Source organism: Danio rerio, chromosome 18, assembly GCF_052040795.2.
Source record: "Danio rerio strain M-AB ecotype USA chromosome 18, GRCz13ab, whole genome shotgun sequence".
In the NCBI taxonomy this organism is placed as follows: domain Eukaryota; kingdom Metazoa; phylum Chordata; class Actinopteri; order Cypriniformes; family Danionidae; genus Danio; species Danio rerio.
Genome location: NC_141038.1, coordinates 7,193,216 through 7,220,399, shown reverse-complemented (window position 1 = coordinate 7,220,399; position 27,184 = coordinate 7,193,216). Strand labels below are relative to the sequence as shown.

The 27,184-nt window shown below is 31.4% G+C and overlaps 1 protein-coding gene and 1 long non-coding RNA gene across 2 annotated transcripts in view; one reads left to right on the top strand and one right to left on the bottom strand.

Annotated features, from left to right (window-relative positions):
* Positions 1-1,724, bottom strand: part of zfhx3a (zinc finger homeobox 3a) — a 42,406-nt gene extending 40,682 nt beyond the window's left edge. The window contains exon 1 of the mRNA XM_087292751.1: positions 1,527-1,724. The gene's annotated coding sequence lies outside the window, so the exon portion shown is untranslated. The remainder of the gene's footprint in view (positions 1-1,526) is intronic.
* Positions 845-26,953, top strand: LOC137488251 (uncharacterized). The gene is made up of 2 exons (XR_015514692.1): positions 845-1,254; positions 24,899-26,953. It is a non-coding gene; the product is annotated as an uncharacterized LOC137488251 (long non-coding RNA).
* Positions 26,954-27,184: the final 231 nt, after the last annotated feature.

Below are 27,184 nucleotides of genomic sequence, written 5' to 3'. Positions count from 1 at the left end.
TTTCACCCTGTTCTCTAACTCCGTGAACTCTGACCTGTGAGCCAATCCTCTTTCACCCCACACCATCGTCTCCTGTGTGCTCATGTGTGTGTGTGTGTGTGTGTGTGTGTGTGTGTGTGTGTGTGTGGAGTCGCAGAAGAAAGAGTGTTTGCTTCATTTGTATCTGCTGCTCAAGTACACAGTGTTTATTTTTTGCAGATCTGGGTACTTCAGTGTAATAATTACTATATTAAGGGTCAAACGTTGACTTTATATCTAGAACTGTGGAGTTGTATGCATTTTATTTGGAGACTTAAATATTTTACCAGTAAATTAGCTAAATTAATAGCTGAAATTGTACTTTTTTTGATCAAGTATAAAATCAGTCCTTTCTTTTGTGAGGCCAGCTGGTCAAAAACAAACTATTGAGTGGAAAACTATTGTACAAAGTATAAAAAAAGAAACTATTTGTCACAGCGTGACAGATTCACAAAAGGACCGAAAAACAATACCCAAACACACGGTCAGTCGGTCACACACAAGCACATCTACACACATACATACACGCACACACTCAAATAACACCTTTATCCATCAAAAGATGGACGTGGCATTGTATTATATAGATAATAGCAATTAAAATGACTACATATTGAGCAATATGGAAGTATTTAAAAAGAATTTATCAACACATTTGTGATTTATCAACAATTTCAGTTTGTAAATACTCAATTAATACACGTTATTAAATAAAAGTGTAATATGATTGCATTTTAGAAGGCGATTAAACATTTATAGTCACTTCTAGGTAACAGCACACCCACGCTCATACACACACACACACACACACACACACACACACACAGACACACAGGAATAAGTCCAAGCTTGACCAAGCATGCTCAGGACATCAGGGCCACCCTAATTCTTCTTCTTATGCCATCCACGCTTCACTTAAGAAGCAAACGCAGAAGTTACACACAGAAGAAAGCTTAGCTTTATAAATAAACTAAGCTAATGCGCGCGCACGCGTGCCGCGACGCGGAGGACGCGCTGAGGATTTGGATACTTTAAATCGTTTGTACGGACGGATCTGCGAGTACAAACAGATGCATTCGCTGAAAATGAGCCTGATGCACTAGTGTTGACATGAACAACAGCAACATGAGCACTCGTCAAAGCAAAAGCACGCGCACAAAGGACGTTTCTTTACGCTTTTCTCTCTTTTCCTTACGCAACTATCGAGAGGGCGACAACTCTTGGGGAAAAAAACAGGTAGGAGAACTGAAGAGCTTTTCTAACTTCAACCCGAACTCGAGAAAGACACCAAAGAAAGTGAATAGGAAGCGGTACACATTCGCGAATGTGTCATAAACATGTCACGACAGGATTTACTAATAAGAAACACAACAAAAACAAGCGACGACTGCCACATAAGCACGCGCTATGTACTTCACACTGTTTACACCTACGTAAATACGCCGCGTACTTAAATCCTGAGGAGACAATGAGCTTTAGAGAAGAACAGTCATCGGAGACAAACTTACATTTGGACGCGTCGCTTTGTATTCCAGTAAACACGTTTATAGATCCCATTCGCGCAGATGCATGCGTTCACACATCATGCCGCTGAAGTTAAACGAGGTATTTCAGTGTTTCTTAAAGCATTTAAAAGGGTTTGTTTTTTGGTTGTACTGCAGACGACAGACGCGCCCTGGCTTCGGTTCGAGGAAGGAGGAGAGAGTGAAAAAAAATCAGTCCGGTCTTTATTCCTGCTAATTACTTTCGTGCAAAAAAATGGCTGGAATTAACACACTGCGCATGTGCTGATTACACAGTCACGAGGGGAAGAGATAATTAGCTCCTCCTGGATCAATAAGATTCCAGGATGGGAGAGAGAGAGAGGAGGGAGATTCAGGGAGGAGAGAAGGGGGGGAAGTGATGGAATTAGACTATAGGACTATTTTACATTTGCACATAAACAACAAACAATAAACAGGAGGGGGGAAAAATAACAAAGTTGGCATGAAATTAGAAGGCAGTTGATTGTGTGTATGTATATGTGTGTGTATCATATTTATGGAAATATTCAATAGATACCCCCCATGTTAAGTACGCACCAATGAATTAGGATCGCATTGTTTTGTTATACTCGTGTAATAACGCATGCTCTAAAAATCTGATTTACAAACAATGTCAATCAATAGAGCCCGATGAAAAGTTTGAAACGCTGTTTAATAAGTGCATTTACTCTTAAAATACATCTATTTATTGCTTGAATATTGAATAATGTTGCAGCTGGTTGCGATATTCAAAATAGTAAATAACATGAAATATTTGAGCATCACAACCGAGCGGTTTAGGCTATTCCACCACTTCTAGCTGTTAGGAGAAAGATATATAAATTGTTAATAAATATTACATAGATAAATAAACAGACCTACATTTATGAGATTTCATATTTTTATGATGAAACGGTATAATGAATAAATAGGCTATTGTTGACTTTACGTATCTCCATCAAACCGCTGCGTTGAAAAATACAAATATTACAAACATCTAATCCTGTTTTAAATTGTAGCTAATTCGAGATTTATTAAATTAAAACAACTATTACTATTATTATTATTATTATTATTATTATTATTATTATTATTACTAATAAAAATAACAATTCTAAAATTTAATGATGATGATGATGATGATGACAACAACATAAATTACTGACTACATTTTAAAAAGTAAATAACCAGCCAGGAGTTCAAATGCAACATAAAACACAAAATATTAAATTATACATGTATAAAAAAAAACTTCTTAAAGGCAGAGTTAAAGGAGAATAGCACACACACACACACACACACACACACAACGACATCTCTATAATAATCGCATCAATATTTTACCAGTAGCACATGGCATATGTTTCATCTGTGCACGAGCTGGAAGAAAATTGTTTCCATTAAAACTTCTACATGAAAGGAGCGAGTGCTGAAGTGTTTTTCACTCTACTTGTGCCTTTTGTCATGATAATTCTTTTGTGTTCTTCGTGAATGTGTGTGTGCAAATGTGTGTGTGTGTGTGTCCGTGCACGCGCGTGCTTGAATGGTTGTTGAGCTGTTATGGTCAACGTTTCCGTTTTGTCATAAAACCGAAGAATTGATCCAACCTCGATGCATGTGCACGAAAAATAGTGTGTGGGATTTTACGAAATGTGCAAAATCTTCTTAAAACTTGAGCAATCGAGTAAATACGAAAATGCATTTTGATATACATATATATTCACAAATTTTATTAAGATAATGAATATATTTATTAGCATTGTTTTTCATGAAGAGCCAAAAATGGATTTCACTTCGACGAATGCTAAGTTTGTTATGGTTATATAAATAGCCACAAATGCGTGAACATTGTATTTGCATGACAAAAAACATCTGTATGCAACATAAGCTGTGTGTTTGTGCATCACAAAATATCAGTGCAATTTATGCGTCTTAAAAACGAGAGATTATTTAAACGCGTGCGTCAACAGGGCTGCAGAATCATGGTCATTTTCAAGCCCATATATAATGACGTTTCTTTGAAAAGCCTTTATAGGAACAAAAGAGCAGAATTCATCAGTCACAGATGGACCAACAGCTGAATACAACTTCTGATTCATGCACCCATCTGCAGAAACACACTCACAGATTTTAGCTTTGTGCCCTCTTTTTGTTTATTCGTAATTTTTTAATCAATAATATGAAGATGCAAATTTAGCATGCATCCTGTAAAACAAATACGCATGCATCTTATTTAAATAAGCAAATGCATTTTGTAGATTTTACAAAAAGACCAAAAAGAAACGTTGTCTTTAGAACAATTAACTAAATGTTTTTTGCATTGTGTTCGCCGATACTAAATATAATTAAATGGTCGCCCTTTTGTACTTGTCATACAGTCCAAATGTAACTTTTTACTAGCACTTTATCTAAATCAAACGTGCTGGATGCACGGCCAGATGAGCGGTGTGTGAAGTAATGACAGAGGCAGGTGTTTCTGCAGCGCCTCCTTATGGCTGCTTTCATTTTTTAGGCGCATATATAAAACGTATAATCTCTTATTTGTATTTTTCATGCCTTTTATTTCAGGAGAACTTTAACTCTGAAATCTGGACTTTACTATAACTGCTATGTTAAGCTGCTTTGATCTATCAAGTGTACAATCTACACTGTAAAAAGCGCTAATAAACATGAATTGAATTTGTTTGTCTTTTAATAAAACAACACATTTAATGTCAATCACAAAACCAGTCTTGTGATCTAAAAGAGTTTAAAGCAAAGCCTGATTAATAAAAGTATTCAAATGAATCTTTTATAAATGCATAAATATCAAAGTAATGACATTAATGGTTTGTAAGCGACCAAAATTCAAACATAGTCTAAAAATAAACAACAAAACATATTAATGAATCATAATGAATCATATGAATAGAACAGTGCAATCAATCTATGCAATTCGCCTATTTTTACAGTGTTTTTTGACTTATGTCAAAAATGTAATATACAGACGATTTAACAATATACACAGATGATTTAGGCCAAATAAATGTGTCCTGCAAAATGGAAGCATTATTAAAATATTCATTCATTCATTTATTCATTCATTTTTCTTCGGCTTAGTCCATTCAACAGGGGTCACCACAAAGGAATGAACCGCCAACTTATTCAGCATATGTTTTACACAGCGGATGCCATTAAAAAAAAAAAAAAAAAAAAAAAATATATATATATATATATATATATATATATATATATATATATATATACATATACATATATATATATATATATATATATATATGTATATATATATATATATGTGTGTGTGTGTGTTAGAGATAGAATTCATTCATTCATTTTCTTTTTGGCTTAGTCACTTTATTAATCAGGGGTCGTAACAGCGGATTAAAACCAACAACTTATCCAGCAAAACCAGTGTTTATATATATATATATATATATATATATATATATATATATATATATGTATGTATGTGTGTGTGTGTGTGTGTGTGTGTTAGAGATATGTTAGAATGACAATGCAAACTGAAAGTAAACTCAAAAAATGCACATTTAGTCTTGATATTATATAGTCCTACTGTATATGCTGAAGTAAGCATCATTAAAATATGGCTTTTCACAGATTGTTAAATAATGAAATATTTTAATAAATATTAAAACAATGTGTTCATCCTATTTATTTTTATATTAATGTTAACAAAAAACATTATTAAAATATATACAAAAATATGTAGGAGATATTTTAGACAACGCAAATTGAAATAATGCACATTTAGCCTGTTTATCATTATATTTGTATAGTACTTTATATGCCGAAAGGAAGCATTATTAAAATAATGATTAGGTATCATTTCTTATTTTTCATAAAACAAAGCGTTTAATGTCAATCGCAAAACCAGCATTGTGATCTAAGAGAGTTTAAAACAAAGCCCGAATAATAACAGTATTAAAATGAGTCTTTTATAAATACAATAGTATATATTGGGCAAGTATATAGTAGTGACAAAAGTAATGACATTATTGGCTTGTTAAAGGCCAACATTCAAACATAGTCTAAAAATAAACAACAAACATGTAAATAAATCATAATTAATCATATGAACACAACAGTGTATGATCAATCTCTGGATTCTCCTATTGTAAGTGTTTTGTTGACTTTATTGATATTTTTTCATTCATTTTCCTTTTGCTTAGTCCCTTTATTTATCAAAGGTCGCCACACTAACTTATCCAGCATATGTTTTACACAGCAGATGCCATTATTAATATATATATATATATATATATATATATATATATATATATATATATATATATATATATATATATATATATAATATGTTATAGATATAATAGAATGACGTGGCAAATTTAATGCAAACTCAAATAATACATATTTAGTCTGTTTATCATTATATAGTCCTAATGCATATGCCGAAGGAAGCATTATTAAAATATTGCATATCACAGATTGCTATATTTTAATGCAAATTAAAACAATGTATGTTCAGCTTATTTATATTTATATAAATGTACATGCAAAAAAAGCATCATTAAAATATATACAAAATATGTTGGAATGACAATGCAAATTCAAATCATGGACATTTAGTCTTTTTATCAGTATATAGTCCTACTGTATATGCTGAAAGGGAGCATTATTAAAATATTGAATGCGTATCATCTCTTATTTTTCATAAAACAAAATGTTTAATGTCGATCGCAAAACCAGTGTTGTTATCTAAAAGAGTTTAAAACAAAGCCTGAATAATAAAAGTATTAAAATGAGTCTCTTGTAATTACATACATATCAAAGTAATGACATTAATGGCTTGTTAAAGACCAACATTTAAACATAGTCTAAAAATAAACAACAAACATATTAATGAATCATAATTAACCATATGAACACAACAGTGTATGAACAATCTCTGTGATTCTCATATTCTTACAGTGTTTTATTGATCCATAATGTTAAAAATGTACAATATACAGACGATATAACAATATATACAGATGATTTAAGCCAAACAAATGTGTAAGAGTAGAAGCATTATTAAAATATTTATTCATTCATTTTCCTTTGTCCCTTCATCAGGAGTCGCCACAGTGTAATGAACCACCAACTTATCCAGCATATGTTTTACACAGTGGATTCCATTATTAAAATATCTATCTATCTATCTATCTATCTATCTATCTATCTATCTATCTATCTATCTATCTATCTATCTATCTATCTATCTATCTATCTATCTATCTATCTATCTATCTATCTATCTATCTATCTATCTATCTATCTATCTATCTATCTATCTGTTAAATATGTAAGAGATATATTACAACGACAATGCAAATTTAATGCCAACTCAAATAATGCACATTTAGTCTGTTTATTATTATATTGATATAGTAATGTACAAGCGGAAGGCATTATTAAAATATTGCATAACACAGATTGTTAATAATGCAATATTTTAATGCATATTAAAACAATGGATTTTCAGCTTTACTATTATATAAATGTATTTACAAAAAAAAGCATTATTAAAATATATACAAAAAAAAGTGGCGGTTCATTCCACTGTAGTGACCCAAACAAAAAAAGAAAAAGAATGAATGAATGATGAAAAATATCTAAGAGATCTGTTAGAATCACATTGCAAATTAAATTTATGCTCATTTAGTCTGTTCATCACTATATTGATTTAGTCTTACTGTATATGCCAAAGAAGCATTATTAAGATATTACACAGATTGTTAATAATATTGCAATATTTGAATGAATATTAAAACAATGTATGTTCAACTTATTTATTATTATATAATGTACTTGCAAAAAAAAAAAACATTATTAAAATATATACAAAAATATGTAAGAAATCTGTTAGAATGACAATGCAAATTCAAATGCACAGATTGTCTGTTTATCATTATTTAGGCCTACTGTATATGCCAGAGGAAGCATTATTAAAATATTGCATATCACAGATTATGCAATATTTTAATGCATATTAAAACCATGTACTGCATATTCAGCTTATTTATTACTATATAAATGTACTTGCAAAATAAAGCATTATTAAAATATAACAAAAAATATGTAAGAGATATGCTAGAATGACAATGCAAATTCTAATAACGCACATTTAGTTTGTTTATTATTATATGGTCCTTCTGTATATGACAAGTGAAGCATTGTTTAAATATTACAAATCACAGATTGTTAAATAATGCAATATTGTAATGCATATTAAAACAATGTATATTCAGCTTATTTATTATAATATAAATGTACCTGCAAAAAAAATCATAATTTAAGTATATGTAATTATTATTTATCATTGATCTCCTAGACTTTGAGTTCAACATGCTGAGATCTGTCGTATAATAATCATCTTAGCGTAAATCTTTTATATGGAACAGGTAAATCAAAAATTCAGCTAAATTATTCATACCGGCTAGTCTGTGAGATGTGTAAATTTATATGGTTAAGCCAAAGGTGGTTTCCATAAACGTGGGTGGCTGCGGTAAGGCTTATTCTTGTTGAAAAAAAAAAAGTGTGTAATCTCACGACTCACTTTAGGTATATATATGTATACATATTTATTTATTTGCAAAACAATCCAGCATTTCTGGGAGGCATTTTTCAGCAACATGGAGAGAGACACTTTGCATAAACACATATTTCTCAGCTGGAGAAAAAGAGGAATTGGAATAATACACAGTCTGCTGGGAGATCCTATTTACGTGATACCTGTGTGGAGGATCTTCAGAAGAGGATAACAGAGCACGAGAGCCCTAAATCCAGTCGCTATTGATCCAGGGCAAAGTTTCAACAGCTGCTAAATCCTTCTGTGCATTTGAATCTTTTGCAAGGAAATTATTAGGATAATTCAAGTGGGAAACTGGGGATCTTTACCCCAGATTTGCCAGATTCTGTCATACAGAACGATGCCCTGGGAATCAGCGCAACATCGAGTGGTGCTTCTTTATTTTTATTCCTTTAACTGCCTGCTCTACCAAATGATTGACCATATTTTGACTGCTTTAAAATATGACTGTTGAAGAAATGTAAAGAATGTAAAGTTTTAAATAATGATTTACACACTCAGCATTGTTGGTTTACAAAAAAATAATCAAACAAACATATGCCCTCATTCTGTTGCACTACTACACTTAAAATTTTATAAGAATCTGAAATATTTCATGGCATACATGAAAAAGTAAAGATGATTTAGCACTAAAAATGTTTCATTTAGATTTTTTGATTTGATGTTTTTAAATAAATTGGTCTTATACTTCATATTTTTTCATAGTATATGTATTACTTACCATAAACCGACATATCTACCATTTGGTAGAGGCTGATATTTTAGAAATTATGGAATGTGTTAAAGAAAAAAAACGCATTGAGTGTGTTAACTAGCGACATCAAGAGTTAAGGAGTTAAGAAAAATTCTTGGTGGGACAACTTAAGGCATAAGGCAAGACACTGCTGGGAAAAACAGTCAGAGTCAAAGTGTGTGTTTCAGTGTAATGGAAATTAAACCTCAAGTGTTTCTTTTAGTGCACGTTATCAATTTGTGTTTGTATTTCAATTACTATACTTACAATTACAATATATTTTAAAGGCTGCCTTTTTTTCTCCTGCACTCGCCACAAATCTACATTCAGCATCTCTAACATACACCAGATGTAAAGGTTTTATGTATTTCAATATTCTGAAGGTTACAGAGAGATTTGTTCATACACAATTAGCCTATTTATTAATTTTATTAATATCTAATTGCAACAATTTATTATTGTTTTTTTTTACTGTTTGCAATACTTTCTGAATTATATAATTATGTAAGAATCTTTGACTCTAATATCTAAATAAATTCTGATTTTATCCAGTGTTTAGTTTTTTATGTGCCACAAATTAGTGCATATTTGAATAAACAATTGCTTATTTTTGGAAACCTCACTCAAAATAAAAAGTTGCAAGGTTTTTGCAACTTTCTAAAAATGAACTTGCCTTTATGAGTTCATTAAACTCATATTTTTAATATCATTCTGTTTACAGCTTATTTTCTATTTTAATGCATTGTTTTATCAATGTTATAACTCGTATAATAAAGCAGACCAATCCCAGATAGATAACACGTTTTTTGGGGGGGGACAACTTAATTGTTTTATGTTCAACTTCAATCCATTTAAATTTGTAAAAACTGACAAGTAACTTAATATCTTCATGTTGTGTCAACACAAATCGACTGTGGATTTTTTTACAGTGAACTGGAAAAAAAGGATTCAAAGATGATTCCTTGGATTTACTAATTTTTTTTAAGTTAAGCAGTTGTAAACAATTTATTTGGACTGAATTATATAAACAAATTCAGGTAAACTTTACAAAATTTAATTTGTTTGTTTAAATTCAACCCAAATAAATTGTTTGCAACAGTTTTGCAGATATAATTTTTTTCAGTGTGTAGACAGACAGATAGTTAGATAGATAGATAGATAGATAGATAGATAGATAGATAGATAGATAGATAGATAGATAGATAGATAGATAGATAGATAGATAGATAGATAGATAGATAGATAGATAGATAGATATTTTATTATTATTAGAATTTTCTGAATTATGGAAATATTTGACTCGTATCTATTAAAAAAGAAATGAAAATTAATTTTAGACCCGCTTTAATCTAGTGTTCAATGTTTTGTGCCATAAATTAGAGCAATTTTAAATAAACAATTGTTAATTTTTGAAAACCTCACTCAAAAAGGACATTTACTGTTTGTTCCACCAACTTTCACCAAAATGAGTTGAAACACAACAATTCTTGTTTTTTTAGGGGGACAACTTAATTGTTTTATGTCCACTTAAATTCGTAAAAAACTAATAAGCCAACTTAAATTCTTTATGTTGCACCAGCCCAAATCGATTGTGTGGAACCCAGCATTTTTTACAGTGCTGTAGTACAATTTCATTTAATATAAATGGGGTGATTATGGTGATAAATAGTGGGCTGCATGGTGTTTCAGTGGTTAGCACTGTCGCCTCACAACAAGAAGGTCTCTGGTTCGAGTCCCAGCTGGGTCAGTTGGCATTTCTGTGTGAGTTTATGGACCAAAAACATATGGTATAGGTGAATTCAATTGGCAGTAGCGTATGAGAGTTTGTATGTGAGAGTGTATGGGTGTTTCCCAGTACTGGGTTGCGGCTGGAAGGGCATCCCCCGTGTAAAATATATGCTGGATAAGTTGGTGGTTCATTCTGTTGTGGCAACCTTAGATGAATAAATGGACTAAGCCGAAGGAAATTGAACAAATAAATGAATGAATGAATCAATTAATCTTTGTGTATAGGAGATAAACATTATACACTTTGTACACCCCATTTTGAAAAAATGAATATTTTTATCCATTTCTAAGAGACATTAGATAATGTATTTTGGTGCATTTACACAAAACAGATTTATTAAACAGATACATTAATTAAAGTAATATTTTAGCCAACAAACAGATTTTGAAAACAGAAATTGAAAGATAATTTAATTAAATTCAAGCAAAATATTGCAAAGATAAACTACAACCTACACTATTTCAACAACATTTTTTATTGTTTTGCTTCTCTGGATTTTTCCTTTTTGATGCTGGTTAATCTAATGCACTGTATATGCACAAATATAATATTGTATTCCTATTACAAATATAAACTTAAAAGAGAGATTTGTGAGGGGTGTATAAATAAAATCATACATTTTTTGAACTGAAATCACCCTGCACTGACTGCGCTTCATTAATGGATGGATCAGCATGCATGAGCGCATGGATCTGGTGTGCTTGTGTCAATGTGTGTATGTGTGTGTGTTTATTTATGCGCGTGTGTGTGTGTGTTTTTGGCCCGCTGCCAGACCTCTATATGTCTGTGTGCCCCTCGGCAATGCTGGGGGTCACTGTTTTCATTGTGATACAAATGCCACCCTCATAGATTAATCTAATGTGGGTTAATTACCCCAACATGCTAAACACACACACACACACATACACACAGGGCGCTGGATGTTAATTCTTTACTTGGCTTTTTAGCAGCATTATTTATGTGCATTAGTCTATTTACATTTGATTTCACAATGCATATTTAATGAATGACAGAAACTGCATGTATATTTATAAAAATGTCTGACTGGATAAATTAGATAGATACAGTGAGTATGGAAAGTATTCAGACAACCTAAAATTTTTCACTTTTTGTTACATTGCAGCCATTTGCTAAAATCATTTAAGCTCATTTTTCCCCATTATTTGGGCCAGACGGAATCTGCGGACGCTTTTTGCTATTTCTGCAGAGAATTTTGGTAAAAATCTGCGGATTTCTGAGGAATTATTTTGAGAGTATCATAACTAAAACCTTAATATATTAAATAAAAAAATAATATATTTTTAACTTCTATTTAATGTTTAAAATGCACATCCTATTAGATTCACTTTATTTGGTAAATAAAGCAAGTTTGTCATATAATATATCTAGTAAAAGACAGAAAATAATACTGTACACACTGCATTGCACATAAATCAAATGAATATTTTTGCATTAGTCAATGATATTACTGAAATTAATTAAAAAACTGAATAAATATATATTTACACACATTTACTCAAGTAAATAAACAGAATTAACGATGGTCTTAAAATCTGCGGAATTCTGCACGCGCATATTCCAGGAGGGCCTACTCATTATTGTTCCCCATATTGACGGAAAAACACAAAATTATTGAAATTTTTAATAAACTTAATTAATAAATAAAATGTATTTATTAATAAAGCAAAACTGAAATATTAAATGGTTCTAAGTATTTAGACACTGTTCTGACACTCATATATTTTACTCATTATTATTTTTCCATTTTCTTCTGTTCCCCGTTGAGATGGTTCTGCACCTTTATTTGAGTCCAGCTGTGTTTGATTTTACTGACTAAAACTATACTGATTGATACTTACTAGAGCCCCTGTATATAAACATCAAGAGCTATTTTGGCAACTTGCTAAAAATGAACTTGCCTTTATTAAAATGTTATTTTTGAGTATCATTCTGTTTTCAGCTTATTTTCTTTTCTAATGCATTGTTTTATCAATGTTATAAAGCACATAGATACAATTAAAAAATGACATTTGCTGTTTGTTCAAAGTACTCATTTAAAATGAGCTGAAACAACACAATTTTTTAGGGTTTTTTAGGGGGACAACTTAATTGTTTTATGTTCAATCCACTTCAATTTGTAAAAACCGATCAGTAATTTAATATCTTTATGCTGTCTTAACACTGTGTGGAACCTAGCATTTTTGACAGACAGACAGGTAGACAGATCGACAGACAGATTTTCATTTATTATTTTATATATTCATAAGCATATAGGCCTTTTTCAATGAGGTCAAGGCCCATGAACATTTCCTGCTCGTAATCAAACTATTTCATAACTGTAACAAGAGACTATAACTTCATGTTAAAACAGCCATCATAACATTACTTATCAATATGTGGCTCTTTTTGGATTCTCGTAAGCCAATGGAATTAAAAACATAAAACAGGAAATACGTTGGGTCCAATGTTTTTGTTTACATTCCTCAAAATGCTCTAAAGGATTATACTTTCTACCCAAAATATCAATGCATTAACTAATTTATTTAACTAATTAATAAAATTATTGTTTTTTACTTTTTTATTAAAGATTAATTAGCTTTTATAAAAACTAAATTAATTTTTTCTCTGTATAAACCTTTTTCACTTGTATTTTTTGACATTTATTTTTTTTTCTTTCTTAATCTAGTCTTTTTTTTAAATCATATTACAATCTACAACATTTCCCGCTGGAAAGGCTTCCACAGTGTAAAACATATGCTAAATAAGTTGGCGGTTCATTCCGCTGTGGCGACCCCTGATGAATAAAGGGAGTAAGCCGAAGGAAAATTAATGAATGAATCTACGATGAATCTATGACCGTTTTCTTTTCTTTTTTTCTTTTTTTTTTCAAAAAATAGTAACCAATCACAGCGAATCATACATAAATTCATATGTAAAAACGACATCTGTGGCAGTCTGTCAGTCAAAAATAATTGAGTCATCATATTAAAAAAAGGCATTGACAATGCACACAATACTGGCTGTCAAAACACAGTTTTTGGATGAGTTATCATTATTGTCAATATATTGTAATAGACGTAATTCAGATTTCAGTAATTCAATCATTTACGTTGAAGATCAGAGAAGATGATCATTCACCTCAATGTCTGAGCAATACAACAAACCACACTGAAAAAAAGATTCATTGAATTTACAAAATATTTTTAAGGTAAGTGGTTGCAAACTTATATGGGCTGAATATATAAAAAAACAAATTCAATTTAGTGATGTTCAACTTGATTTGTTTGTTTTAATTCAACCCATATAAATTGTTTACAACAGTTTACCTTAAAAAAAACTGTAAATCCAATTAATCTTTTTTTTCAGTGCATAATACTGTTCTCCTGTGCACATTTTGACTGTTTGTGTTTACTAATATTAATATTTATAATCATTTGTTAGTGTGAGAAAGACAATATGCTATTAGCCAATACACAGGTGTTTGTTTGAGCCATGTCATCTGCCATCATCATTGGTCTATATGTCACAGCCAATGGTCACAGCTCTCTGTCTGTCTTAAGACATACATTGTGAAAAAATCATTGAACAAATGTTTTTAAGGTAAGTGGTTGCAAACAATTTATACGGGCTGAATTTAAACAAACAACTTAAGTTAAACATCACTAAATTTAATTTGTTTAAATTCAGCTCATATAAATAGTTTTCAAACACTTACCCAAAAAGAATTTAGCAAATTTAATTAATCTTTTTTTTTCAGTGCATAATACTGTTCCCCTGTGCATATTTTGACTTATTAATAATTATAAGTATTTGTTAGTGTGAGAAAGACAAAGTGCTATTAATACACAGGTCTTTGCTTGACTTCATTTGTGTATATGGACATAATCATCACCTTCTCCACGTCTAGCCATGGGACGGTATAAGTTTCTGACAGTATGATAACCTTGGATAAAAATAAATACCATAGTATCATGGTATTGTGATTAATATATTATATTTAAATGTCTGGGTAAAAAAAAAAAAAACATTGTTACCCCCTTTGAACACAATATATTTTAGGAAACATTCATAATATTTTGGATCAGTAAACATGTCCGGGTAAATAATTCAAATAAATCATTGACTTCTGCTGTCTTCATTAGTTTTAATAGCACAGATTTCTTTACAACACATGAAAAAAAATCTTACATAAACAGTAGGAACAGTATAACAGAAAATCTTTGTGGTTTTAAAACCTTGACTTTTCCAAACCACGGTAAACCTTGAAACTGGTTATCGTCTCATGCCTATCCACATCACAGTCCTCTGTCTGTCTTAAGACACTGTATGCTTAAAATAAATCATTGAATTTACTCAATTTATTTAGGCTAAGTGGTTGCAAACAATTCATATGGGCTGAATTTAAACAAACAACTTAAGTTGAACATCACTGAATTTAATTTGTTTAAATTCAGCCCACATAAACTGTTTGCAGCCACTTACCATAAAACAATTAGTAAATCCAATGAATCATTTTTTTCAGTGCATAATATCATTATCCTGTGCATATTTTGACTGTTTTTGTTCACTAATATTACAGTTTTTTCAGTGGCTTTGGGGCATTTCTCACAATTTACATTTGCACAACAGGTAATGCATTTCTCAAAACAATTAGTCATTTGTGCACATCATAGAAGTTTCTCATTCCTTCCAACAAATTTTAAATGCTTTTGGACATGCAGCAATTGCTTTCATACAACTCTGTGCTGATTTATATTATCATCTGCTTATGTCATGTCAGTCAAAATGAACTAAACTTGTGAATGCTGAATAGTCATTCCTTATAAAACTAATAGTCCTCATTTCATTACTTGAGCCTTTACATACAAAAAAAGTTGAAGTAACTGTCAAAATCTGTAATTTTATATAAAAAAATCTTTATTTTTTGAAAATGTCTTTTAAATTGAACAATTTGATGAATGATTTACAGAACTGTATGTTGTAGGCTCAGTTTCAAGATGTACTGCAATATTGTTTACAGTTGTGCACAGCTCTAGCCATAGAAAGTATATGTGTGTTGTAAATAAGGGTGTATTCTTTTGCACAATGCTGTGAATAAATTAGGATTGTAAAGAGCAAATGCAAAATGTGAAACATACATATTCAGTGTCTTGTACTCAGATACCTTACTAAATGCAGTGATGTCCAACTTTACTGTAGTTTTCAATTGGCTGTGCAAATATAGTGCTTTCTTGAGCATTTTCAGGAAGTGTCACCAAAATCTGACTTTTTTTTTGCAGTGAAATAAATGTAGAGAGTAAACTGTCATAATGAAAACAGGACAAAGCCATATGAGTATCTTGTTCATAAACAATGCTGTCAGGACTTTTCATCTTGATGACACTGACACTTTGATTGACATCAATCCTTGCTTTTGAGGAATGAACTATCCATTCTGAGCATTTGACACACTTTTGCAGGTTATCCACTAGGTTTTGTAGTTTGTACAAATTTTTTTGAGAAATGCATTATCTGTTGTGCAGAAATGCACTAGTGTTGGGAGAAATGCACCAAAGTGACTGAGAAAAACTGTAATGATTATAAACATTTGTTTGTATTAGAAAGACAACATGCTATTAGCCAACACACAGGTCTTTGTTTGAGCCATGTAGGTCATCTGCCATTATCACTTGTCGATAAACACAAGCGTCACAGTCATGTGTCTGTCCACCGAAAAAAAAAGAAAAAAAACTGATTCATTGGATTTACTTTTTTTTTTTTTTTTTTTTAGGGTAAGTGTTTGCAAACAATTTATGTGGGCTGAATTTAAACAAACAAATTAAAATTAGCAAAGTTCAACTTAATTGGTTTGTTTGGTTGGCTTTCAGCCCATATAAATTGTTTGCAATCACTTCCCTTAAAAAAAAAAACAGCAAATCCAATTTTTTTCAGTGTACTTGACTCCAGTATACTGCCCTGAAAGGGTTAACAGTCTTACAGGGGATGAATATCCACCACAAATTTTAAAACCATCCGTTATCAGCCTTTGCTCTTGACTAGTAGGCCGCATTATTCCTTGTTTTCATCTTTTTTAATCTAGATGTCCCTCCACCCTCCACCTTCACCCTCAGACGGGACGCTAATAAGAGCTTTCTGTCTAATACTGCTGTTGCCACAGTAACACGTCAGGTGGCCGGTTGATATGGCAACCATGCTCCTCTATTTGAGTTTCGGGAGAGGACGACTGGGGTTTGACTGAATATGAAAGGATAACAACAAAAATTGTCATCACAATATAGTTATTTAGTTTACGATTGTGTGTCATATACAGTGCTCAGCATATATGAGTACACCACCCACAAATCTATCTTTTAAATTCATATTTTTTAATAGGAAGCTTTACAATATTATATTTGTGCGTATGAATTAGATTAGTCAGTACTAAAGCCAAATCTAGAGTTTATCTAACAAAATAATAATATATTATTTTAGAAAAAAAAATAATTATATAAAAATATTAAATCCAAATTTAAAAGAGTTGTAATTTTGCAGGTTGTAATTTATTCATTCATTCATTTTCTTATTGGCTCAGTCCCTTTATTAATCTGGGGTCGCCACAGCGGAATGAACCACCGGTTGTAATTGATTTGTGCAATATTTTGCTTGAATTTAGTTGCATTATCTTTCAATTTCTAAAGATATTCTGTAAATAAAATATTATATTAATAAATAAATCTGTTTTGGTTAAATGCACCAAAATACATTGCCCATATTCACTGAGAAATTAATCAAAATGTTCATTTTTAAAATAAAGTGTACTTAATTATGCTGAGCACTGTATCTATATATAATATATATAGCGTTTCTTTTCATCGTTTAAAATGACAATTGACCAGAATGAGGGCGACATGGTGGCACCATGGTTAGCACTGTCGTCTCACAGCAAGATGGTTGCTGGTTTGAGTCCTGGCTAGGCCAGCTAACATTTTTGTGTGGAGTTTGCATGTTCTCCCTGTGTTCAAGTGGGTTTCCTCTGGGTGCTCCGGTTTCCCCCACAGTCTCAAGACATGCGCTATAGGTGAATTGAATAAACTACATTGGCCGTAATGTATGAGTGTGAATGTGAGAGTGTATGAGTGTTTCCCAATACTGGGTTGCGGCTAGAAGGGCATCCGCTGCGTAAAACATATGCTGGAATAGTTGGAGATTTATTCCACTGTTGCCAGAATAACAAAAGTTTTCATTTGTTGTGATTTAAAATGAACATTACTGCACCAAACACTGATTTCTTAATTCTTCTGAGGTTAAAACAAATAGCAACAATTAAAATTTTAATTAGCAGGAAATATCATCATTAGTTTACGCAATAAAACTAAATTATGCTTCACTCAAACAAATACTTACAAAAAATTTCAGAGAAACTGAGAATTTTTAAGTGTATGCACTAGGCATGGGCCGGTATGAGATTGTGACATATATAATAACCTTGGATAAAAATATCACGGTTTCACGGTATTGTGATTACTGCTCCAAAATAGGTTCTTTTAAAATGTCTGGGTATAAAACAACAACTTTTTTTCCAACATTGAACACAAAATATTGTATATTAAGAAACATTTACAATATTTTGGACCAGTAGCTTTTGATTTGGAGGTTCCTTTTCTGTTCTTTTTCTGTACTGTTGCCCCAAAAAACTAAATAAGTTGTGAAAAACAAGTAAAAAATAAACCAACACAAAACTTACACATACCTTAGGAATGGTATAACAGAACATTTTTCCAAACGACAGTATACCTTAAAACCTGTTATCGTCCCATACCTAGAACGCACATGCAAAGGAAGATTTCTTTAATAAAACATTTGTGAATTGATTATATGAATTTTTATTCAACCTAAAATATTTTTCATTAAAAAAGGTTACATTTGATAGAGCTGCGTGCGTGTGTTTGTGTGTGTGTGTGTGTGTGTGTGTGTGTGCTAGGGCTGCATGATATTGGAAAAATCCATGAATTTTCATTTTGCGATATATATATTGCGATATGAATGCAATTTCACCAGATGACTTAATATTTCTATTTGGAAAGAATTTATAATGTTAGATTGTCTTCATTCAAAAGAAAATGGAATGAGAATGGTCACATTGCGATATCGATGCTGAAACGATATATTGTGCATCCCTATGCATATGCATGCCATGTACTATTCTTTAAGTTTTTATTTATATCACTTTTAAATTGAATGTATTACAAACACAGTTTCTTGTGACTGCATATAAAATTTACCAGATTACAAATTAATCTTAAAATTATCAGTTTTTGCTTATTAACAGATGCTTTTTGGCATGTTTTAGGAAAGGTTTTTCCTGCATGCATTAAAATATTTATTTTCTATAAGCTTGAAAGAGCACTCAAAAAAATAAATTAAGTTGCTTGTTGAAACCACTTATTTAAAATGAACTTAAAACGACACAATGCTTAAGTAAAAATAAAACTTAATTGTTTTATGTTTCTTTTTTAAGTTAACTTAATTTATTAGAGTTCAGACAACATAAATGAATCTTATGAAACCATGCATTTTTACGATATGATAACCTTGGAAAAAATAATACCACAGTTTCTCAGATAATGTGATTAATATACTCACTGTAAAAATGCTGGATTCGATTTGCGTTGGAACAACATGAAGGAATTAAGTTAACTTATTCGTTTTTACTCAATTTAAGTGGATTGAACGTAAAACAATTAGGTTGTCCCCCCAAAAAAAACTCAAGAATTGTGTCGTTTCATCTCATTTTAAATAAGTAGCTTGAACAAACAGCAATCAATTTTTTTTAAATGTCTGGATAAAAACAACAACTTTCTCACCCCCACTGAACACAATATCTTATATTTTAGGAAACATTTATAAAATATTGAAACAGTAAACATGTCCAGCTAAATAATTCAAATACATAATTGACTTCTGCTGTTTATTAGTTTCTAAATTACACATTTCTTTACAACAAATAATGACAATTCTTGAAATTTGTTTGGAAAACTTAATTGTTTTATGTTCAATCTACTTAAATTTGTTTACTTAATTGATTTGTGTTGGGACAATATAAATGGATTTTGAGGAACTGTATTTTTACTGTTTATTTTTCAAAAGGTCATGATGAAGAATAACATGAAAAGTATCAGCCAAAAACAAAATTATTTAACTGATCTCTGCATATAAATGCAGGTAGCAAAAATAAAGACAGAAATGCTGCCAGACGCACACATATAGAAAATACATCTTAATTTTTAAGTATTAGAATGAAAATCTCTTCACGACTCTGTGCAAAATGTCAAATAGAGATTGGGGCATCTTGATGCTATTCATGGAATTGTAAATCCTTATTTAACCCACCCAATTTCTGCCCTCCATATGACAACCAATGTGCTCTGCGGTTTAAAGCCTGTGACTGCTGTCTGTCTGCTGACCTGTGACCTTCACCTCCAGCAGCTACACACACACACACACACGTCTCACACACAGTGTCTGCTGCTCAAACCTCACCAAAATCTGCACACAACACCAACACAAGCCCTGCTCTCTCCACTGCCTTTCTGTAGGTGAGTCCACATCGCAAATATACTTCTGTTCTATTAATATGTGCATTTGTTGCTTGCTGTGCACAGCTAAATACACTTTGACTCTGTGTTGTTGTTTCTTAATATGATTTGTGTTATAGACTACTGATTGGCATCATGTTATATTAATTCATATTTTTGTCAAGGCCTTATGTCTTGCTTTAGTGGATACACTGACCTGTATTCGTTTGGAATTGTATATTAAAATGGTAGCCTAAAACATAAGCATTTGTCAAATTCAACATTTTAATGACAGTATACTATTTATTGTGTCAATTTTGTTAGTTATTTGTTACGTTTTTGCCTGTAAAATGTTTATGAGATGCTAAGATAAGATGAACATGAACTTGACTGGAAATCACCGGCCTAAAATCACGTTGCATTGATCGGAGAAGATCAGAAAGGTCAATCATGGAGCTTTAATATAATCTTCAGACAGACAGACAGACAGACAGACAGACAGACAGACAGATAGACAGATAGACAGATAGACAGATAAATAGATAGATAGATAGATAGATAGATAGATAGATAGATAGATAGATAGATAGATAGATAGATAGATAGATAGATAGATAGATAGATAGATAGATAGATAGATAGATAGATAGATAGATAGATAGATTTTATGTCATACACCTTTCGCGATATTTTACGCAATTCAAAATGTCAGATTTTTGTTGTTTGGTTTACCTGTCGGTGTTTAAAAAAGACGACAGATACATCTGCAATGCGTTCATTTTGTTGGTTTGTTTAAATACAAAATCTAATTATAGTACACATTCATTATAAATTAGGAAATCAGCATTGAGAAAATTGCTTGGTATTTTAATTTCTAATTAACGGGAAACACCGCTGAATGAGGAAAAGCCTAAATGCCAGGCTCTGGGATTTATCTTTTTCTACCTGGAAAATTTCATCTCTTAAAAACGTTCGTGCTGTTTAACCTCTGTGCCACGAGCTGAAGTATAATATAGACTCTTCTGAATTAAAATAGAGCGTATAATTACGATTCATACCATATTATAATTTAATATCGGGCCTTTGATTCAGCAATTAACATTTTAGCATTCAAATTGTAGGCAAATCCCTGAGTAAATATTTAACACGTGATGCTGTTCTTGCTTCGAATATTAATCAAAATATTATCAACATTTGTTATTGGCTATAACTATAAGTTATATGTTAGCATATTAATATTATTACAGCTACAAATTTAGCAGAGAAAATACGCCTTAATGTAAATAGCCTATTGTGTTTAACACAAACCTATTCGTTCTTAAAACACATATCAGACTTCATTCTCTTTCACAAATAATAAGAATAATATAATCTAAAATGAAATTACAATAAAATTATAATCAAAATACAAATATAAAATAAGAAACCTTTACCGAACCGAAATTTTGCATTTTTCATAAGATCTCTGCTAAGTAGCTCTTAAAACTTTAAGTTATCATTATATATAAGCTATTATTATCACATTAAAGTTATTATTATATATAAGCTATTATATATTGTCATAATAAATTATCATTATATACGAGTTATATAGCCTATAGATTATATACACAAACCAGAACATTGGCTCGTACTGAAGACACAAAAAGAACGATATAAAAGGGAAAAAAACAACATCTTAGTCACAGAACATACAATCAAAACTATATAAGTTATCAAACTTAAACCTCAGAGGTGTTATTGGATTGCTTTTGAGTTTAATATTTATCAAATAAATCAAGAAATTGACAGCAAGTAGCCAAAAATGTTTTTAAGGAGCTTAAAATCGGAGTCTCTCCAGAATAACAGAGATCATGTCGGAAATCCAGTTCTGGAAAAAAAAGGCTGAACAATATTTTAGTAGCTTGATTTTAAATAATTTTTGCCATCATATTCTCCACAATAAAATACAATTTGCCAATGTCCATTTAGATGAAATAAATGCTATTTAATTATTCGTAGGCTATAAATGCAGACGAATCAAGTTAAACTAAATGATTTTATTAATTCACATTTTCATCGTCTCAGATTAATCCACCGCGTCCACGCAATTGGACTAACACAGAAATTATATTATATTTCTATTACGAAAAATTCGTTACAAAATAATCATTAGAAAATAATTTCGTTACAACGAAATAAAGAAAATCTCAATTTAAAAATCTGGCATTATTTGATAAACAAACGGAGCCTTAAAACATGAGTCACATAAAAATATTGAAGTGTGTCTGTGCCATTCGATTTAATCTGAACGAGTTTGTAATGAAGTGTACAGTGTGTGAACTTTAGCCATGTGAGAGGCCGTGGTCAGTGATTTGTGTAAATGGCCGTGATTTCTCGCGCAGACGCTGAAGAGACCGTGATGCAGCAGCTGTTCTCCGGTTCAGACGGAAGGTCAAGTGCATGACCTCGGGACAAAAGCCCAGTGCAGCCCAGTGTGTTTATCTGCCCATCACACGTACACGCACACACACACGCAGAGACAGACACACACACACACACACACACAAATCTGTTCCCCTGCATTGGCTATATTTTTGCCTTCATTTTATACAGCATAACATGTCAACGTTACGCATGAAATCATGCATAATTTATTGTCTCACACACAAATATCATGCACAGTTTTAATATTAGTTAAATGTTTTCGTGAAGTATATTTAAAAGCACATTATTGTTTGTTGTTAAATAATGTTACGTTCTGTGAGTAACGTCTACAAGATATGCATGCCCAAAATAATAAAAATAATATCAAAAGGGGAAAGAAGGAATAAATAAAATATTTTACAGCAAATTATTTAATTAATAAAGAAATAAAGAACATAAATGAAAAGAAACAAACGAAAAATATTAAAAGAAAGGCATTGTGTTCATTTTAGGCTGACATTTCTAATGCAGGCGGATAACTACACGTTTAGTTTACATTTAGCCCTCCAGAACTATAAAATAATAATAATATTATTTAATGGAAAGAAAAAAACTCATCCGAATCCAAAAAAACGAAATACCAGGCGCAAAATACGATTCACAGACAGGGATTACTTAAATTGGAGCCATTTATTCTGGAATTAATTGAGTCTTCGTAATGTTGAATTCTGAACACGGACTGTGTTGTTTTAGGATTTGGGTTTTTATTATTTTGTCTTTTAAGCTCGCGGACCGAGTGAGAAATCACATGAGCCGTTATTTCATATCAAAATACTGATATTAAAATACCAGCTGACAGAAATAAATCTGTACACAGACCGCCATCTGCTGGAGCACAGAAGAACAGCAGGAGGATCAAAACCTAATCACAGATACATGGAGCAAAAAGACCAGTGTAATGCCGATTTAAATTTCGATCACACTAGTATTTGCAACATTAAACACTTTATTTGCATTTTATATGCTTTTAATGTACTTATATAAATTAACTTTTGTGTGAACTTAAATGTGCACACAATAAAAATCTGCACTTTAGATGCTGACAAAATATCCATGTTTATTGCATAAAACAATAATCAGGATCCAGAATTATAGCTTTATTTTGTATAATTGATACTTGATACTGTACTTTGTTTTTATTTTTTGTTTTTCTGTTAACGTCTATCGAATGAATGCCCGGGTTTAAAGAGATTGCACGGAAAAGGTAGTTGAATTTAATTAAATAAAAACACAAATTAACATATTTAATTATATTGTTTTTCAGCCTGTATACTTCGTTAATAATACTAAATAAAATAAAATAAATTATTAATTAACTTTTGTAAATTTCATTTGATGCAAACCCTTAAAAGGGAGTTTTGTCTTTGACCATACATACAGTAGTCAAAATTTGAAGAGAATCAAAAAGGTTTTTGAAGGTGTGTTTTCAATAGTTGTAGGACAACTTTGATGAAAAGTGAACCACTTTAAATGTTGAATACTGCATATGGCTAATCACATAGTCCAGAGAAGCCCAAATGGCCTTAGGGCAAGAGTTGGCCCATTGTAATCTTTGATTTGGCCCACTATCTAAGAAAAGAGAGAGAATGATGGAGAGGGTTAGGGTGAATGACTTTAACATCGACTTTCCTAATTAGATGTAAACTTTTTGTTTGTTTGTTTGTTTTATTGCAAAGCTACAAAAAAAGCAAACTGAAATTAAATGTTTCAATAAATGTTGTAAATGAACCTCAATTTTTAAAATGTAAATAGTGTGACGACAGATAGAGGACTGTACAGAAGACATCAGCAACAAATCAAGGCAAAAACTAGTGTAATAATAATAATAATAATAATAATTTTTAGAATAATAAAAATATATATCTGTATTAATTCATATAAAGCAATGTTTTCTAGTTATTTTTAAATAGTATTAAATAAATTAGGAAATCACTCATGGCAGCTATATTTACCTTCGGCCCTCTATCCTCGATCAAGTTTGGTTTTAGGCCCTTCATACGATGTTCTGAAATCATGAATGTACAAATTAAAAGATTCACTGGATTTAATAATAACAATTTCTGCTTTGTCAAACAATTCCTCTACTAGGTTTAGAAGGTTTCCTTTGTCACTGAATGTTTTGTTGAATATTTTAAAGCTGCTAAATAAAAAAAAAAATGCATGCATGTATAAATGACTATGTTCATCACTTTATAACCACAGTCTACCCATCTTCTGATGGCTACTTCCAGTAGGATACTGCACATATAAAGCGCGAATCATCTCAGACTGGTTTCTTTAACATGTCAATGAGTTCACTGTACTCAAATGGCCTCCACAGTCACCAGACTCAATCCAATAGAGCACCTTTGGGATGTGGTAGAACGGGAGACTTGCATCATGGCAGACAATCTGTGATACTATCATGTCAATATGGACCAGAATCTCTGAAGAATATTTCCAGTACCTTGTTGAATCTATGCCATGAAAGATTAAGGCAGTTCTGAAGGCAAAAAGGGGTTCCAACGCGGTACTAGTAAGGTGTACCTACTAAAGTAGTCGGAACAAAAACATACGGATGTAAATTGAGTTTATATGCTTTCCAAGTATACAAATTAACTTCTGTAAATTTCATTTAATGCAAACAATAAAATGGGATGTTTTGTCTTTGACTGTATACCTAAGCATATATACAGTTAAAACCAGAAGTTTACATACACTGTATAAAAAGGAACAAAACAATTTTTTTCAAGTCAGATGTTAATGTGACTAAACTTTTTCACTTTAAGGAAAGTTATGATTATCAAATTTGTTTCTGTTCTGCTTAATAGCAGAATAATAAGAGGCATATTTGTTTAGAAATTGTTATAACTTCTCTTGAAAGTCAAGTTTACATACAATAAGATTATTATGCCTCTGAAAAAGCTCAGATGATGATGTCAAGACTTTGACAGTTTCTGATTGGCTAATTGACAACATTTGATTTTAATGGAGGCGTGACTGTAGAATAGTCTTTAAGGAAAACCTCAAACACATTGCTTTCTTGTGTGACAACATAGGAAAATCAAGGATCCATAATCAACAAAAGAGCCAGATTACAATTTGCTGAATTACACTGGGGAAAATAATCATTTTTGGAGACATGTCCTGTGGTCTGATTGAACTAAGATTGAACTGTTTGGCTATAATGACCAGTGTTACATTTGGAGGACAAAGGGGAAAGCTTACAAGCCTAGGAACACCATCCCAACTGTGAAGTATGGGGGCGGCAGCAATATGTTGTGGGGCTGTTTTGCTGCAGGAGGGACTGGTCCACTTTACAGCACAGATGGCATCATGAAAAAAGACCATTATGTAGAAATACTGAAGTAACATCTCAAGATATCAGCCAGGAAATTAACACTTGGCCACAAATGGGTCTTCCAAATTAGTTAAAATGTGCTTTAAGGACAACAGAGTGAATGTTCAGGAGTGGCCATCACAAAGCCCTGATCTCAATCCTATAAACAATTTGTGGGCAGAGTTGAAAAAGCTTGTGCGAGTAAGACAAATCTGCAAATCTGACTCAGTTACACCAATTCTGTCAGAAGGAATGGGCCAAAATTCCTTCAAACTATTGTGAGAAGCTTGTGGAAGGATACTCAATACACTTGACCAAAGTTATACAGTTTAAAAGCAAAGCTAAAAAATACCAAGGAAATGTCTAGAAATTAATAAAAAATTTGTAATTATTCTGGTATTTAGCAAATGTAAATCATTTATGTAATCCTAACGGACCTAAAATAGTAATCGTTTAGTATGATTTATTATGATTTATATTTTTTATGACATTTGTTTTAAATGGTTATGTTCCTTTTTTAGTGTATGTAAACTTCTGGTTTCAACTGTATCTTTCTTATAGCATTCATGTTAAAAATAAAAAGATTGACTGGATTTAATAATAATTTTTGCTATGTCAATTCTTCTGCTATGTTTAATAGATTTTTTCATTGCCACTCACTGTTTTGTTGAATATTTTAAAGCTGCTATAAAATTGAGGTAAAGGTGGTTTTATATTTCGCACATTCAGACTTTCTCCTCACTAATATAATTTCAGAAAAGCATCCATTGCAAATTCTAAATAGGGGAATCACATTAGCAGCCAATGATTATCAAAGTACAACATTGTTCACAGTCAATTAAATAGTGCTAATGTTGTTCTGAAGTCATACCTGCATGCTATTTTAGACCGAATACTCAAAGTAGCTTGGTAACCAATATAGGGACATTGTCAATGTTGTCAATGTTAAAAAATGCACAAATGTTTGAATATAAAACCACCTTTACCTCAATCTAGATTGTAAATGTAATGGTGTTGCTCAATTTGGTGCTACTTTAAACATGTACACATACTCAGAATTAAAAAAATAGACCACAAATGATCAATTTCAATCAACTGTTTGAGTGAAAAATGAATCAAATGAGCATTTGCAAGTAGATCATATATGGTAAAAAGAGAGATATTTCAGT